Source organism: Rhopalosiphum maidis, chromosome 4 (genome assembly GCF_003676215.2).
Source record: "Rhopalosiphum maidis isolate BTI-1 chromosome 4, ASM367621v3, whole genome shotgun sequence".
Taxonomy (NCBI): Eukaryota; Metazoa; Arthropoda; class Insecta; order Hemiptera; family Aphididae; genus Rhopalosiphum; species Rhopalosiphum maidis.
In genome coordinates this window covers 22,067,139-22,081,389 of record NC_040880.1, presented here as the reverse complement: position 1 = coordinate 22,081,389, position 14,251 = coordinate 22,067,139, and the positions used below count along the sequence as shown (strand labels likewise).

At 26.9% G+C, this 14,251-nt stretch overlaps 1 protein-coding gene across 4 annotated transcripts in view; it reads right to left on the bottom strand.

Moving 5' to 3' along the window:
• Positions 1 to 14,251, bottom strand: part of LOC113548813 — a 162,562-nt gene that overhangs the window by 28,211 nt on the left and 120,100 nt on the right. The window lies entirely within an intron of this gene.

The window sequence follows — 14,251 nt, the reverse complement described above, 5'->3', positions numbered from 1 at the left end:
CAGGGAAAATGATAAAAATATGTTCAGTCATTTACTGACCCAATCAAGAAAAGTACGGTTTATTCGCACATCGTTAAACACCACTACATATCTTCTATAGCAACTGACATCGGATTGCACCCTTGAATAGCTCTATTTATGGTTACAATGTTGTAAATGAAATATTTCACATCTTATAAACCTTTAGGTGACTACCACAGGTATTATAAGCGATGAAAACTTGAAGAAAAATACGTTAGCCGAATAGTACGTGCCGCTGAATTATATGGAAAAACGGTCCGTAAGCAGTTTACAGCACTTTTTAAAATGTTCAATGAAAAATATTTCGTTTTATATTTATGACATACAGTGCATCATGTCGATAACACTACTGCAATAAGATGATGCGAGTATTTGATATTTATATAATACAGTGTTTCCTTTTAAAAGTACACAAAATATTTGGGTTTAGTGACTTTAAGTTGATATGGTTATTTTGGAAGACGATTAGAAACACACACTTTTTTTCAAATGTTTAGTTCTTTCTGTTGGCATTAAGCAATACAACTTAAATTTTTTTTTTAAATAACAACACTTTAACAGGTGTTGAAACAGCAGATTCGGATAGGCTTGATTTTTTTAGTCATTTTAACCCCTTAACCTTGGCTTGAAAACTTTATAATAAACCATAGTATAATCATTGAAAATTCAATAATTCAAATCAAAATATAAACTTTTTGATACATTTTAGGTTTTAGATCTATGTTTAAGAAAGTCAAAATTACTTTAAAAAAATCGGTTTGTCTGATTCTAGTATTAAAAACACCTGTTGCTATTTAAAAGAATGCAAGTTTGTATTGCGCTTTACCTACTGAATAAAGGACTAAACAATTGAAAAATCCTTAAAAAATGTGTATTTATGTTTCCTTCCGAAAACCTCATATTAATCTGAGGTTAATATGAACAGAAATATTTCATGTTATCTTTAAAAAGAAACACACTATATACCTATGACTATATTACAATTGGGAAATAAAGTTCTATATAAAACGATATTTTATTACATCTCAAACCGAGACGACTTAAATATAGAGAGTTGTATAGTTGTAACGTTAATAAGAAATGCAATGTTTTACAGTACCTACCTATTTTCTTCATATTAATATTAAATATTTATGTCAAACCATTTTAACCTTATACATTGCACATAGCATCACCTGTTGGTTCAGAAGATACGAATGAAATAAATAATTCGGCATAGTATTAAATAGCATCATTGAACGCGTCATACTTTCAAAATCTTATACTATAATATTATACATAAAATAATACTTAAATTTAGTTTAGGACTTAACCAAGTTGGCATTCTACATTTTATATAAACTTCACGTGCCATCGATGTTATTGTAGTATTGTTCAGGTAGAAAAACTATTATTCGGTTGCCTGTAAAAAAATGGGTTTGAAAAACAACTTTATTCTCGCTAGACGATTTATACTACCACACGTATTTATAATATATCATTTAGCTGTTTATTTTTGTACAATTTATCTGAATTATATTTTCCAAAAATATATTATTATTGTTCACGTTTTTGAAAATGTTATATATTGTAAGTCCTTTTGGATAAGACGCACGATGAGCACTATTCAATATAAACGTTTTGCCGGATTATTCGATATACCCTTCAGTCATAAGATGTGCTCAAGAAACTTAGGCTTATAGGGCTGCATTTTTAACACATTTGTTTTTGACGTAGGTTCAATAAAATATTAAAAATATTGCACAATGTTGCGAAATGTAGATTTCATAGGTAAGTACAGGCATTGTTCTTATTTGTTCCTTCCAAATATTTTATACAGAACCTTTAAATAGCTTATTAAAAATTGGAGTTTTTTTTTTAAATAGCATTAATAGCATAATTTTATCACCAATTTATTAATATGTTTGTAAATTTTTATTATTAAAAAACGATAAACATTTTTATTTATTTTAAATTGTGAAATGGAAAACATGATTTGTATTTTTCCAATCATAAATTGGACGTACTTCAAAAACCTTTAACATAAAAATATTACAGTTCTTTCAATCAATATCCTTCAGAACAATAGCTATTGCGGCAATGCTCTGTGTTATATTAGTAGTCTTACCCTCCACAGAGACCTAAATATAATGACCATCCTTGAACAAGCATCTAAACTTAAACCATGAAAACCAATATATATTCATTTAAATCCTCTTATTTCCAATTTATCCTCTCTTGATCTAATAAATACTACCCATCGTCATCTAAAAAAATAAAAGGTTCAGGAGCCTTTTGACTTAATTATAATAATAATACTCGGAAAAATGTCTTATAATTATTATATATTATATACATTATAAACATATTTCTTTTGTTGAGTAATTTCGAAGAATATTTTCTTCGGTAATTTCAATTATTATTATAAAATTTTAATTGCTTTATTCGCTTCCATTAAATTTAATTATTGGATCAATATTATTATTATATATTTTTATAAAATAAAAAATAAAATAATATTTTTTTTTTTTAGGTTTTTGTGACAATTATTATATTATGCAGTTTAGACATTATTTATTTTCCAGGATTGTGCATGCATTGTGAAATGTACATGATGCGTACATTTTTAAATAATATTATCAAGAAAATTACTCATTAACAACATATAACAGATACTATGAAATATATATATATATATATATATACAGAGTGTAACATGACTATTTGACAAATATAATAGTATTTGCAATGAAAGTTTGTCAAATAGTCTTGTTACACCTTATATAATAGAAATTGTAATCGAATTAAAAAAATATATTATATAACAGTAATATTATGATGTAAACTCGTAATTTTAATTCAATGTCTATTTTCTCTTAAATGATCGATGTTTTTTATGAAAGTTCTATAGTCCATACATGGTCAATGGACGAGCGATTACATATTTAAGTCAGTACACACCCATATTATACTGTGCAGAGAATCGTAAAAAGACAATTGGACTTATTCCTTGATAAGATAGTTGCTCAAAGCACGGATAAAAAAATATGGTATGTGTATCTGCGCCATCTGTAACGGGGGAATTGGAAAAATGTATTATTTAATTCTACTTATCTCGTCATAACAAAATAAGTTAAGTAACCATTGACGGGGAAATACAAAAAACAAATCGATAAAACTTATATAAACATATAACTACTGCAGAAATTCCCTATTCCGCGGGTTATTGTTCTACAATTAAAACACAGAATTGCCTAAGTATTATAATACTTTACGTAAAAATGCATATTATATTTATTTGTATATTGTATTTAAAACGGTATTACTTATTTTAAATATATTTGTCACTGTATATTTGCAAATTGGTTATTAAACAAATGCTTTACAAAAATAAAAAAATGAGGGGGTTTGCATTGGTATTAAACATAAGACTTTTCATTGGTTAATTTATACATATAGTTAAAGTTGGTGGTGAAAATTGGTTTAAAGAATGGCACGTGGATTTTGTATGTTTTTGTTAAACTTAAAAGCGAATTAATAATAAAAGGTAAGGAGTAGAAAATTCATCATAATATAATACATAGGAATTTAAGTTTTAAAGTCCTTCTGCGATTAACTAGCGTGTTTAATTCAAAAATATAAGCAATGGGTAAAATAAAATGGCAATGAAAAACCTAGGTACATTGGACTCTTTGTATTAATCGAGCATTGATATTATGCGAATAATATATTAGAAATATAATCGAGAATCAGACGAAACAATGCAATATAAATGGCTTTAACAGCTTTTTTAAGATTTGAGCGAGAAGCTGTCCTCGTTACAAAACCAAGTGTTTTTAAAGCTCTACAACATGTTTGTTATCTCTATATGAGATTGTAGATCAAGCAAATTATTAAATTTGAAACCTAGATCTAAAGGACAATCAACTTGTGAACAATTTCACCCACATGTGTGATAAGTGTTTATTATTGAAGTTTAAGAATTTGAGATTTACTATACTATATCGCTATTTACGAAACTTATTGAATTTATCATAGGTATAGACATTTAGTGTTATTTCTAAAGGCTTTAACAAGTAATAAAATGATTCAGGTCACTTAGTTATTCAAAGCAATCATTCGATGAATTAATCTGCATAAATAGTGTCATAGCATCTGTAAAATAAAGTAATTTGCAGTTTAATATCATATATAATGATTCATTTGAATTAATAAATTATCACGAGGGAATTTAAATTTTGATCAAGGGCCAAAAAAAAAAAATCAAAAAAAATGAAAAGTTTAATTATCTGAGACTAGTATTTCCTGGATTAATCCGCCAAACAAAGTTTAAGTGTATATATTATGTATACATATATATATGTTGTTTAATATTGATATAAATATATAATACACACACAGCATAATACGAATAACATAATTCATTATATTATATACCTAATTTATTATTCTTTCACGATGTTTCGCCGAGTAAAAGTTATTTTTCGATAAAATTACCCTTTTCAAATTATATTAAGGAATTATAACCCTATTATAGATGTATTCATACAAACAGCAATATTTTACGTTAATCGAATACTAATGAGTAATGACTTATTACAGCAAATACTAAATCGTATACAGTTGATTAAAATTGAGTGATTCATTACGCAGTACCAAATTTTATCATTGTATAACATATAATATATTTTATTATATATGCATACAGCATATGATGGTAGGTGCGGTTACACCTCAATTGAATCACTCGGTATTCAACTCATTATGTCATATAAAAATACGAATTAGGCATTGCAATTTATTCGTATATGTTTAAGGCAGCACTTTAAACGAATACTTGCAATATAGGTAACACCACTACGCCAATCAGAATTAAGTAAAAACTCTAATAATTGAATTCTTCGTGAGTCACAGCTGAAAAATTCGACTAAGTCAGAGCGATATTCATTCGAACTTGGTACTGCTATTTTATAAGGCTTACAACAGTTATAACTGTCTAGATAACTAAACTGTATATGTTTGTGTATTGGAAGGGCGTGATGACGTTTCTTTACTGAGTATTCGTATATTATATTTAAATTTAGCCTATGTTTTTAACTTTGACCGAAGGTATAAATGTTTTGTTATTAATAAATAATTATTACCACAAAAAAAGTACATAAAAAAAAAAATTGTAACGAAAACTTTCTGTAGGTACATGAATTTTATTTAACGAAATAACTATATTTTTTTTTTTTTAACTAATATTAGTTGATATAATTATATTTTTACATTTTTATTTAAAAATTGTAAAAATATTGTAATTCATTTTTTTATCTGCAGGTTGCTATAAATATATATTATAATATATTTGTATAGATGGACTCACATTTGGTTCGTTATACCAAACAAATCAATAATAGGTGAAAGAGCCAAGAATATAATATATAATTATCATAAATATCGATATGTAATAATCAAATATTTATAATTAATGAAAAAGACGAATTAAGGCTTGCTCTGATGTACAGTAGGTGTCGAATGTATATACCTCGTCATTCTGCAATTGCAGATGTATATTTGAATACAATGATACATAATATGATTATCATTGTTTATATTGAAAAACGATATACTAAGTGGAAATGGTCTAATTTTTTAGTGACTTAAGTTTCAAAATACTTATTTCAATAATAATATCAAGATTTATTTTAATGTTAAGATCTTGTTTTTCCTGGTTATATAAAAAAAAATTGACACATTTAGACTTCTCCGTTTTCGCACACCAGGGTAAAAACTAGATTCAGCGTTCTACCAGAAACCTTCTTCCTTCACCTTCCTGGAAATTTATGATCAGATCATTATTGTTTTCTACAGAAAAAGCGTGTCCTCACTCTTCAGACACAAAAAATAAAAAACACACATCGTTGTAAAAATCAATATACATTCATCGCTCCGCTCGGAATCTAAAATATTAAACGTACATTTTTATAACATTAATTGTAATTCAATATGATATGTCGAGAAGAGTCATCCCTATTAACATTGTTCTGTACACTCCGCGGAGAAATCTTGCACGATCGTGGTAAATATAGGCAGTACTACTGCAGGAGGACCATATTTACACGATACGTACGGATCGCATTTCGCGATAACGATAATAATATTATGAACTTTGAACGCGGACGACTAACGACGCGTGGTCACGTGATCGGAGTTCTGGAAGCGACGACTTTTATCGCGCGACGACGGCACTCCGATGCGAATCGAAAACCATCGAGACATGTGCACAGCGTACACACGAATTGTGCCGAAATTAATGTACCGCGACTTGAGAGCGTTTCCACGTGTTTAGAGATGGTCGTATATCACGTAGTGGCCAACGGGTTAGTACGGGTTAGTCGAACGACAGTATATACCTACACATAACATTATACATTTACTACACCGTTGTATTATTATCATTATTACAGACTTGGCCACGGATTCTGTCGTCTCCGAGTGCTTGAAACGACGGAGAAGCTAGATTTCTGCCAACGGCCTTCACAAGACGTGATTTAATACGGCTTTTTAGCTCGAACCACCGGTATCCGCGAAAACGAACCAAAAGCAATATAATATTATAAAATTATATAGTGCATACAAAAAACTGTCAACGATTTCGTGTCGACGTGTCGTTGATATTAATAATATGGACGAAAAAAAATGCACAACACATCTTTCGTTTGCGAGTGTTGTGTGTGTGTGTGTGCTTATTATATTACGGTATTACGTTGTATCGCTGTTGACCCATCGAAAAACCACCCGGAGGAGGACTCTTTATTTTCAAGTGTACACTGCACCACTGACACTAGTGTCACTATGTATATACGGGACCGCCTTCACTTGACACGGCGACCGACGCTATCGCTGAAAATTTTGAGTATACACACACTTGTCTTGCACGAGCGATGATACTTTTATTCTGATATTATAATATACACGAACAGTATTTGTGAAATGAGTTTTTGCTCCAAATCCTCGGGCACATTTTTCCGGACGTGGACGTGACGCGTCTATCTTCTGCTATACTACACGCGAGTTCGCTAATTAATAACAATGTATTGCACCAATCGTCACTGATTTTTTCACTACTACGATAACGAGTAAGATATTGTATAGAGTGATTCACCGCTAAATATGCTCACCCCGATTTTTAATAATGAGGTTGTTCAAAATCTGATATTTTTAAATATTCAAATAGACTTGAAAGGTTTTTGTACTAGCATTTAAAGAGTGTTTTGTGGCATTATAAACATATATGTTTCAAACAAGCACCGTACTTTTTAATTTTTCAACACAGAACTTTTTAAATTTTAATACATCCAAATCAAAATTCGAACGAGTAATTTCCCAATTATTATATATCGTGTACTAATAAGGATAATATATTAATATACAACATGTTTATATGCATATCATAAAATGTATCATTATGTAAAATGTATTTGTCTATAAAATAGATATTTTCAAGGTATTTTGTTTTTTTAATCGATTTGGATAAACTATTTTAATTTATAAGCATATTGCAGTTTTTAATTATTCAATAAAAACAAAACTACTAAATAAATTGTATTTAACTTATATATATATATATATTTAAAATTATTGTCAGGTGTCTGGTGTTAGTATTAAATTATCTATACGATATCGTTGCTGTCTGATTGAATTTCTTTATTTAACTGTTTTGTAAATATAAACAAATAAATATTACATAATAATAAATTACATTTTACGCATATAAGCAATAAGTATAATATTATCTATAAGCATATTAGTATATTATCCTTAGTATACGAGTTAATTAATTTGATGTAATACACTCATTATTTCAGAAAACTAATGTTTTTGAAAATGCTTATTTTATTTAATTCAAAGTTAGTATAAAAAATTAGGTTTCAGGGAGTATTTTGATTTATAAAAATCAAATTTTGGTTGAATATTTTATAGTTTGTAACTCGTGTGAGGTGGACCAACATTTTACAGAATATCCTTGAATTATTTCACTTTGTATAGTTACATATACAAAATTTAAATAGATGTTTCATAAGTTATTTGTCAAAAATTTAATTTTTATGTGTGGATATACTTAAAAAAAATATTTTGATTTTGAATGGGCAATTCAAAATGCATGTTGTCATTTATAAATGAGAGTATTACGTTAAATGAATCACCTGGTTCATTATATATAATAAATGGAAACACTTGTTTACATTTTAATTTAGCTACATCAAAATTTAAAAAAAAAATATTTTCTCAATGATTTAAAATGAAAAGGGTAGTTCTCATTTGAATAATAGAAGTTGGTATTATCACAACTCACAAAGCACTTCACATATTTGTTATAAAAAATCTTAATAATTCAAAAATGAGATCTTTGAGTATATTTAAAATTTAAAAATCAAATTTTAAATAACTGTATCATAAAAGTAAAAAATGGTGTGATTATGTTAGATGATTCACTCTGTTTATTGTTGGCAGTAAATACGTCAGTCAATAACGTAGTAAATACGTTAAGTATCTGGAAGTCTTAATTGATTTTGACAACACTCTTTAGTATCCAGCAGTGCTTGGCACGCCCCATGAATAAACAAATTAATTAATGGTCGACATATTTAATAAGCAAAAATGGTAGAACTCAAAAACACTCCAATATAAAAACATGTAGTAACTACAATATTAGTTGTGTGTTTTGCAAAAATGTAGGTAGTGTGTATTAAGAAACAAAAGCACAAAAGTAGACAGAAAAAAATCTTCATGCTGTTAAAAAACCATTTAAAGTACATGTACCGAGTGGCAAGTCAAGTGGCAACCGAGGTCTGTCGTCAAGAAGAGGTGAGTGGGGGTCTAAAATCGCTAAACTAATTTATTTTAGGGGTTATGCAAAAAATTATTTGTCCCAAATCCTTTTAATTGATAGACGACCATGACTAAACGTAGTAGGTATTTATATTAATGAGATATAGATATTATACCCATATTTAAATTTCGCGTTATAAAATCACGTACAGCGTTAATCAGAATCCGATTGATTTTTAGTTTTTTATTTAAATTTTAAATACCAAAAAATCTGACGAGACGACATTCACGACGTTTTTTTATATATTTATTGATAATATTTTTCTATATAAGATGATTTACTGTGCATGCTCAGTGTTCATTGATATTATTTTCCATTTATAATGAATTTATTAAAATCCTGATTAAAATGTTTTTTTAATATAGGTACTTAGGTAAAGATCGTATTTTTATATAATTGAGATTTTTTAATCATCTAAGGAATGTCCTGTACAATACTTTTTTTTTTTGAAATGAGAACACTTTTTACTATAAAGCGTATAATGTATTAAAAAGATAATTCTTTTAAACATTTTGATATACTTAATTCAAAATTCGAACTAGTACTACTTCAGTAAGTCAACGAAACTGAAATGTTTATGTTAAGGATAATATTCATTTAAAATAATTAAAAAAAAAAAATTAAAATAGATGTAATATTAGATCTTTGATAATATAAACTTTGATAATCAAAATTACTAGAGTGACAATATTATGAACTATGTTTTGTTTGGTAATGACTATTGAACTCATGTATTATGATTTATAAATTTTATATTTATAATATTGCGCTTGTTTATTCCTAATTTCAATTTTCCATTTTTATTGTGTGTACGAGTGCGTTTGTTCGTGTTTCGTAAGCGTGTTAATATTATAGTATTATACAGTATACTAATTAATTAATAGTATTAATTTTAAGATTTTTTTTTAAAGAAGAACCAGTATCGAGAACCGAAGAGGAATATTTTGGAACCGGATAAGAACCGGAATTGATAGTTTTCTAAGAACCGGTCCATCCCTAATACAATGTTGAATAACTCAATAATATCTCCTTCGATTTTGATTTTGATACATTAAAATTTTTAGAAAAATTACCTACTAAATAGTTTATAGTAAAGAGGGTTTCTTATCTAAAAAAAAAATAGACGTGTTTCTTTACAGGGCACTGTTAGTTCTATGAAAAAATCTAAAAAATTGAAAATATAGCATTTAACAACTGTATTATTGACAGAAAAAAAGGGATTGGGCATGCCACTGGGGATTACTGTATTATAATGTATAGAGTACACTTGATGGTAGTCTTTTCTCGGTCGGCAGGTGGTCTATTCCCGGTTATTTCATTATTATGTCGTAGTTAATTTTTTTTTTTGCACCCTGTCTCTCTTATTATACAGGAAATGCAGATTACCCCACACCGGCTGATGACGCGATTTGTTTTTGACACGGTTTTGATATGGGTACTTACGCATACGCGCTAGGTACACAACAACTGTGGTGGAGTCTTCTCCGTCAGCGTATGACACCGTTCTCTAGTACCGCGCGCGTCGCGGTGCCAAATCCACAGGAGACCGAACTTAGAGATGGTATTACTGAAGTATATCTAAATTAATCACGATCGTCTGCCACCGAGTTTCAGCCGAACTTTCGTCGTATCGTTATCATCATCCTCGTCCGCATAGCTATACACGTCAACTGACCCAACTACGGTGCACCGCACATAGCTGCAATATGACGGAACTGTGTACATATACAGACAGGTAGGGTTAGCGTCAGGAATTATACATCAGTCATTAATTTAATTAAGCCGTACGGAAAATAAGATTCACGTGGGTTTCAGACCGTAGTAGGGGAGTTTGGTCTGATATCATTAATAGGGCTAGGAATGTTATGTCCTAGAAAAATATACGCACTAAAAATTTAAAATAAAGCACCGATAAAACGTTTTTATAAAATTTAAAAAAAAGTTTTGCAAGACTCCACAGTTTTAAGTTTTCTAAAGACTTTTAATCTGAATAATTTTTCATTCAGATTAAATTTAATTTAATTTGCCGTCGCAACTTGTGACTTTTATTTTAACGTCTTACAGTTCCTTTTGAAAAAACTACAATTAAAAATAAAAATACGATTCGATAAAAACCTGTTATGATGTTTTAAAGTTAATTTTTTAAGTAAAAATCTAATAATAAAATATTATTTAGTATAAATTTATAAATTTATAAATCACCGAAATTCATCCGAGGTTAAAGTATATATTATTAACAATAAATCGATATGCTTAGACTTAGACAAGTACGTTCCACGTTTTAGAAAATATTAAGATCAATCATTATGGTTGTAAATATTTGAATAAATTAAACCGGGATATTAACATTCTTAGCTGTAAATAAAACTTTTGATTATATGTAATCATCAGTTCTATAAAATTAATGCGTATAATTAGGAGGGCACAAGCGGGTCTTTAGCACCTCCAAAACTAAAATTAGTAACCTTGAAAATACAAGCTATAATTCTTAATTTTTAAATAGATATTCAATATTAATATAAGTTATGTGTTTTTTGATTAAATGTTCAAATTCATTATTTTATTATTTATGTTTTTGAAATATAGATTTTTCTTAATGTGTATAAATTACTTCAAGTTTCTATCACAATTTCAGTAAGTTTTAGAATACGCTAAATTAAAGAATATACTAAAAATAGTATTTCATGCATGCGACGAACCAAAAATTAAGGACGAGTATGTTACCTACAACAACGGTTCAATGATATATATCTTTTGATACTAATGTACCTACTGTAAAATTCTAACTACCAAAAAACTTTACACGTGTAATATACTACTACCTACCATAAAATAATATCTACCAAAAACAGTGTATTCTAACTACTAATTAATTAAAATGTATGAAACTAAAACTTACTTAATGTATTGCTAATTATATCATTATTATCAAATATTTTAAAATGTTATACATTGTTATACATTAAAATAATGCTCTTTTTACTTCATCACAGAAAATAAGTAAGTTATCGTAGTCTTGGTAAATATTTCATATTTATAGTATTATATGACAGTGAATGTTGTTTATCTTAATAACCTAAGTCACGGATACTCTTTTGAAATAAAATGAAATAAAGATACCAAGTACCTATGTTTTTATAAATATTTAACAACATATTGAAAATAACTTTTTAGAGTCAGTTAGTTTCAGATAAGTATAAAAACAAAAAAAAAAATGGTTTTGAAATACATAATGCGTATTAAAACCAACATAATGTGTTTGTTTTTATTTATTATATGATATTAGTATTTATGTATAAATTTGTATATATAGGGAAAATATACCAAAAATTAAATAATAATCAAGTACTCAATTTGATGTATAATTAAAAATTGTTTCGAAGGAGACTGGATGGATATTGATCAATTATATTTTACAGCTGCAATGTAAACAATTTTAGTATTTTCTAAATTTTAGGTCTAGTATAGACTAATACATTTTTTTAAAACTATTATAGCACAATTTACATAATATTGCCTAATATTATATAGAATTTATAAATATAGAAAAATAAAATACAAGAATATCCTAACATTTAATATTTTTATAAAGTAATTTGAAATGTAGCATTGGCCAATTAAAAATAGTAAACAAGCCGCCAGTTGTCGATCTCTGGCCTATATAATAAACTATAATAACATTACGCATATATAATGCATAATTGTACAAAAAAAAAAAAAAAAACATAAGATGTAAGTACTAATTTATACCAATTATTTTTTCCTTATTTATTCAATTTAAAAATAAAACGTTTAACTTAAGTATAAAATTAGTTTTGGATAAATTTACTATATCTATTATGGTGCCTTTATAATATATAAAAAATATATACATACATATTTAGTATATATTATGTACTAGCTCAGAGCATTAGTAGTTAACTGTGGACTTATTTCTATAAACTTATATATAATTTTAATTTCAATATGGCTTAAACTAAATAAACTGTTAAAAAGAAACAAAATTATAAAATGTTTGATATTTTACATAAAAAATACTATGGTTTATTAAATTTTAGAAATTTAATAATTGAATAAAAATGGTAAATTTACCTTAACTCATTCGATAACCTTTTAATAATAAACAAAAATTTAGTAAAAAATAACTTAGGTAAATAACACAGAGCTTGGAATAAATGATACTGAATTAGAAGTTTTAACTCCAAACGCTTTTAAAAAATTATCGAATTTCTGATAAATTTTGTTATAGGTAAAAAATAATGTCTTGTATAAAATATCGGAGCTTATATGTAAAAAAAAATTTAAAATACAAAATAACTTGTAAATTTTCGAAATTTTGAATGTATTTACTCAGTGAATTTATTTTTATTGACAATTATAGTAAAAAAATTAAAAATTGAAAATGTTTGTAAATCAGCTTAAAAAAAGTGAAAATTTCTTAATAATTATATTGTGTTGAAAAGATTTTCATGTAAACATTTGATAAAAAATAGCAAGTACAAATGCATTATTCGTTTTTAAATTAAAAAATAGAAAATCGATTTTATCCAAAACTGGTTTTACGAAAAAATTTGTTTTTTTTTTAGATGGGTTCTACACAGACATGGGAAACTTTTATTTTATGAAACCCGAAATTCACAAATTTGTTGTTTCATGAAATTTGTGATTTTAGTTTTAATTCCATAGTCTAGTAAATTTTTTTTGAACGTTTTATTAACGTTGCATATTATTTATTATCTGCATTTATAAATTTGTTTACACATATTTGTTTACAATTTTATAGTATATAATAAATTCATAATATTTATATTTTATACCATCGTTATTTTATAAATTGTTTTTATTTTTTTAAACCTTCATTGTTTGTTTTTTCTGGTTATTTTGGAAAGTATTAAGAAGAATATTTCATGTTGAAAAACTACAAAGTATTCTTTAAAAAATGTTTGTGTACAATATTCTTTAGGAAGATACCATCATCAAAGATCAATGTTTAAAATCGAGAAACATGATTTTACTACTTATTATATGATCACACAACAATCGTTTTTTTTTACATAATCGTTTCGCTCAGAATTCAAAATATGTTTTTAATAGAATATTAAATGCACTGAATACTGTAAAACTACATTCGAAAATTGAAGATCTATTAACATACCCGTCATAAGCTAATTCACATATTTATGTCTTAACAATTTTTTTATATTTCTTTTGTATGATTTTTAAAAAACGATAGAAATCGAATGATTATTTTTAAAATAGATTCAAAATAAAATTGCATTTTGCGCGTTAAATGTGACTTATGAGATTTTCCTATATTACATCATTAATTTAATTTTGCTTTATAGTCTTCGTTGTTTTATTTTTGGTTAATAT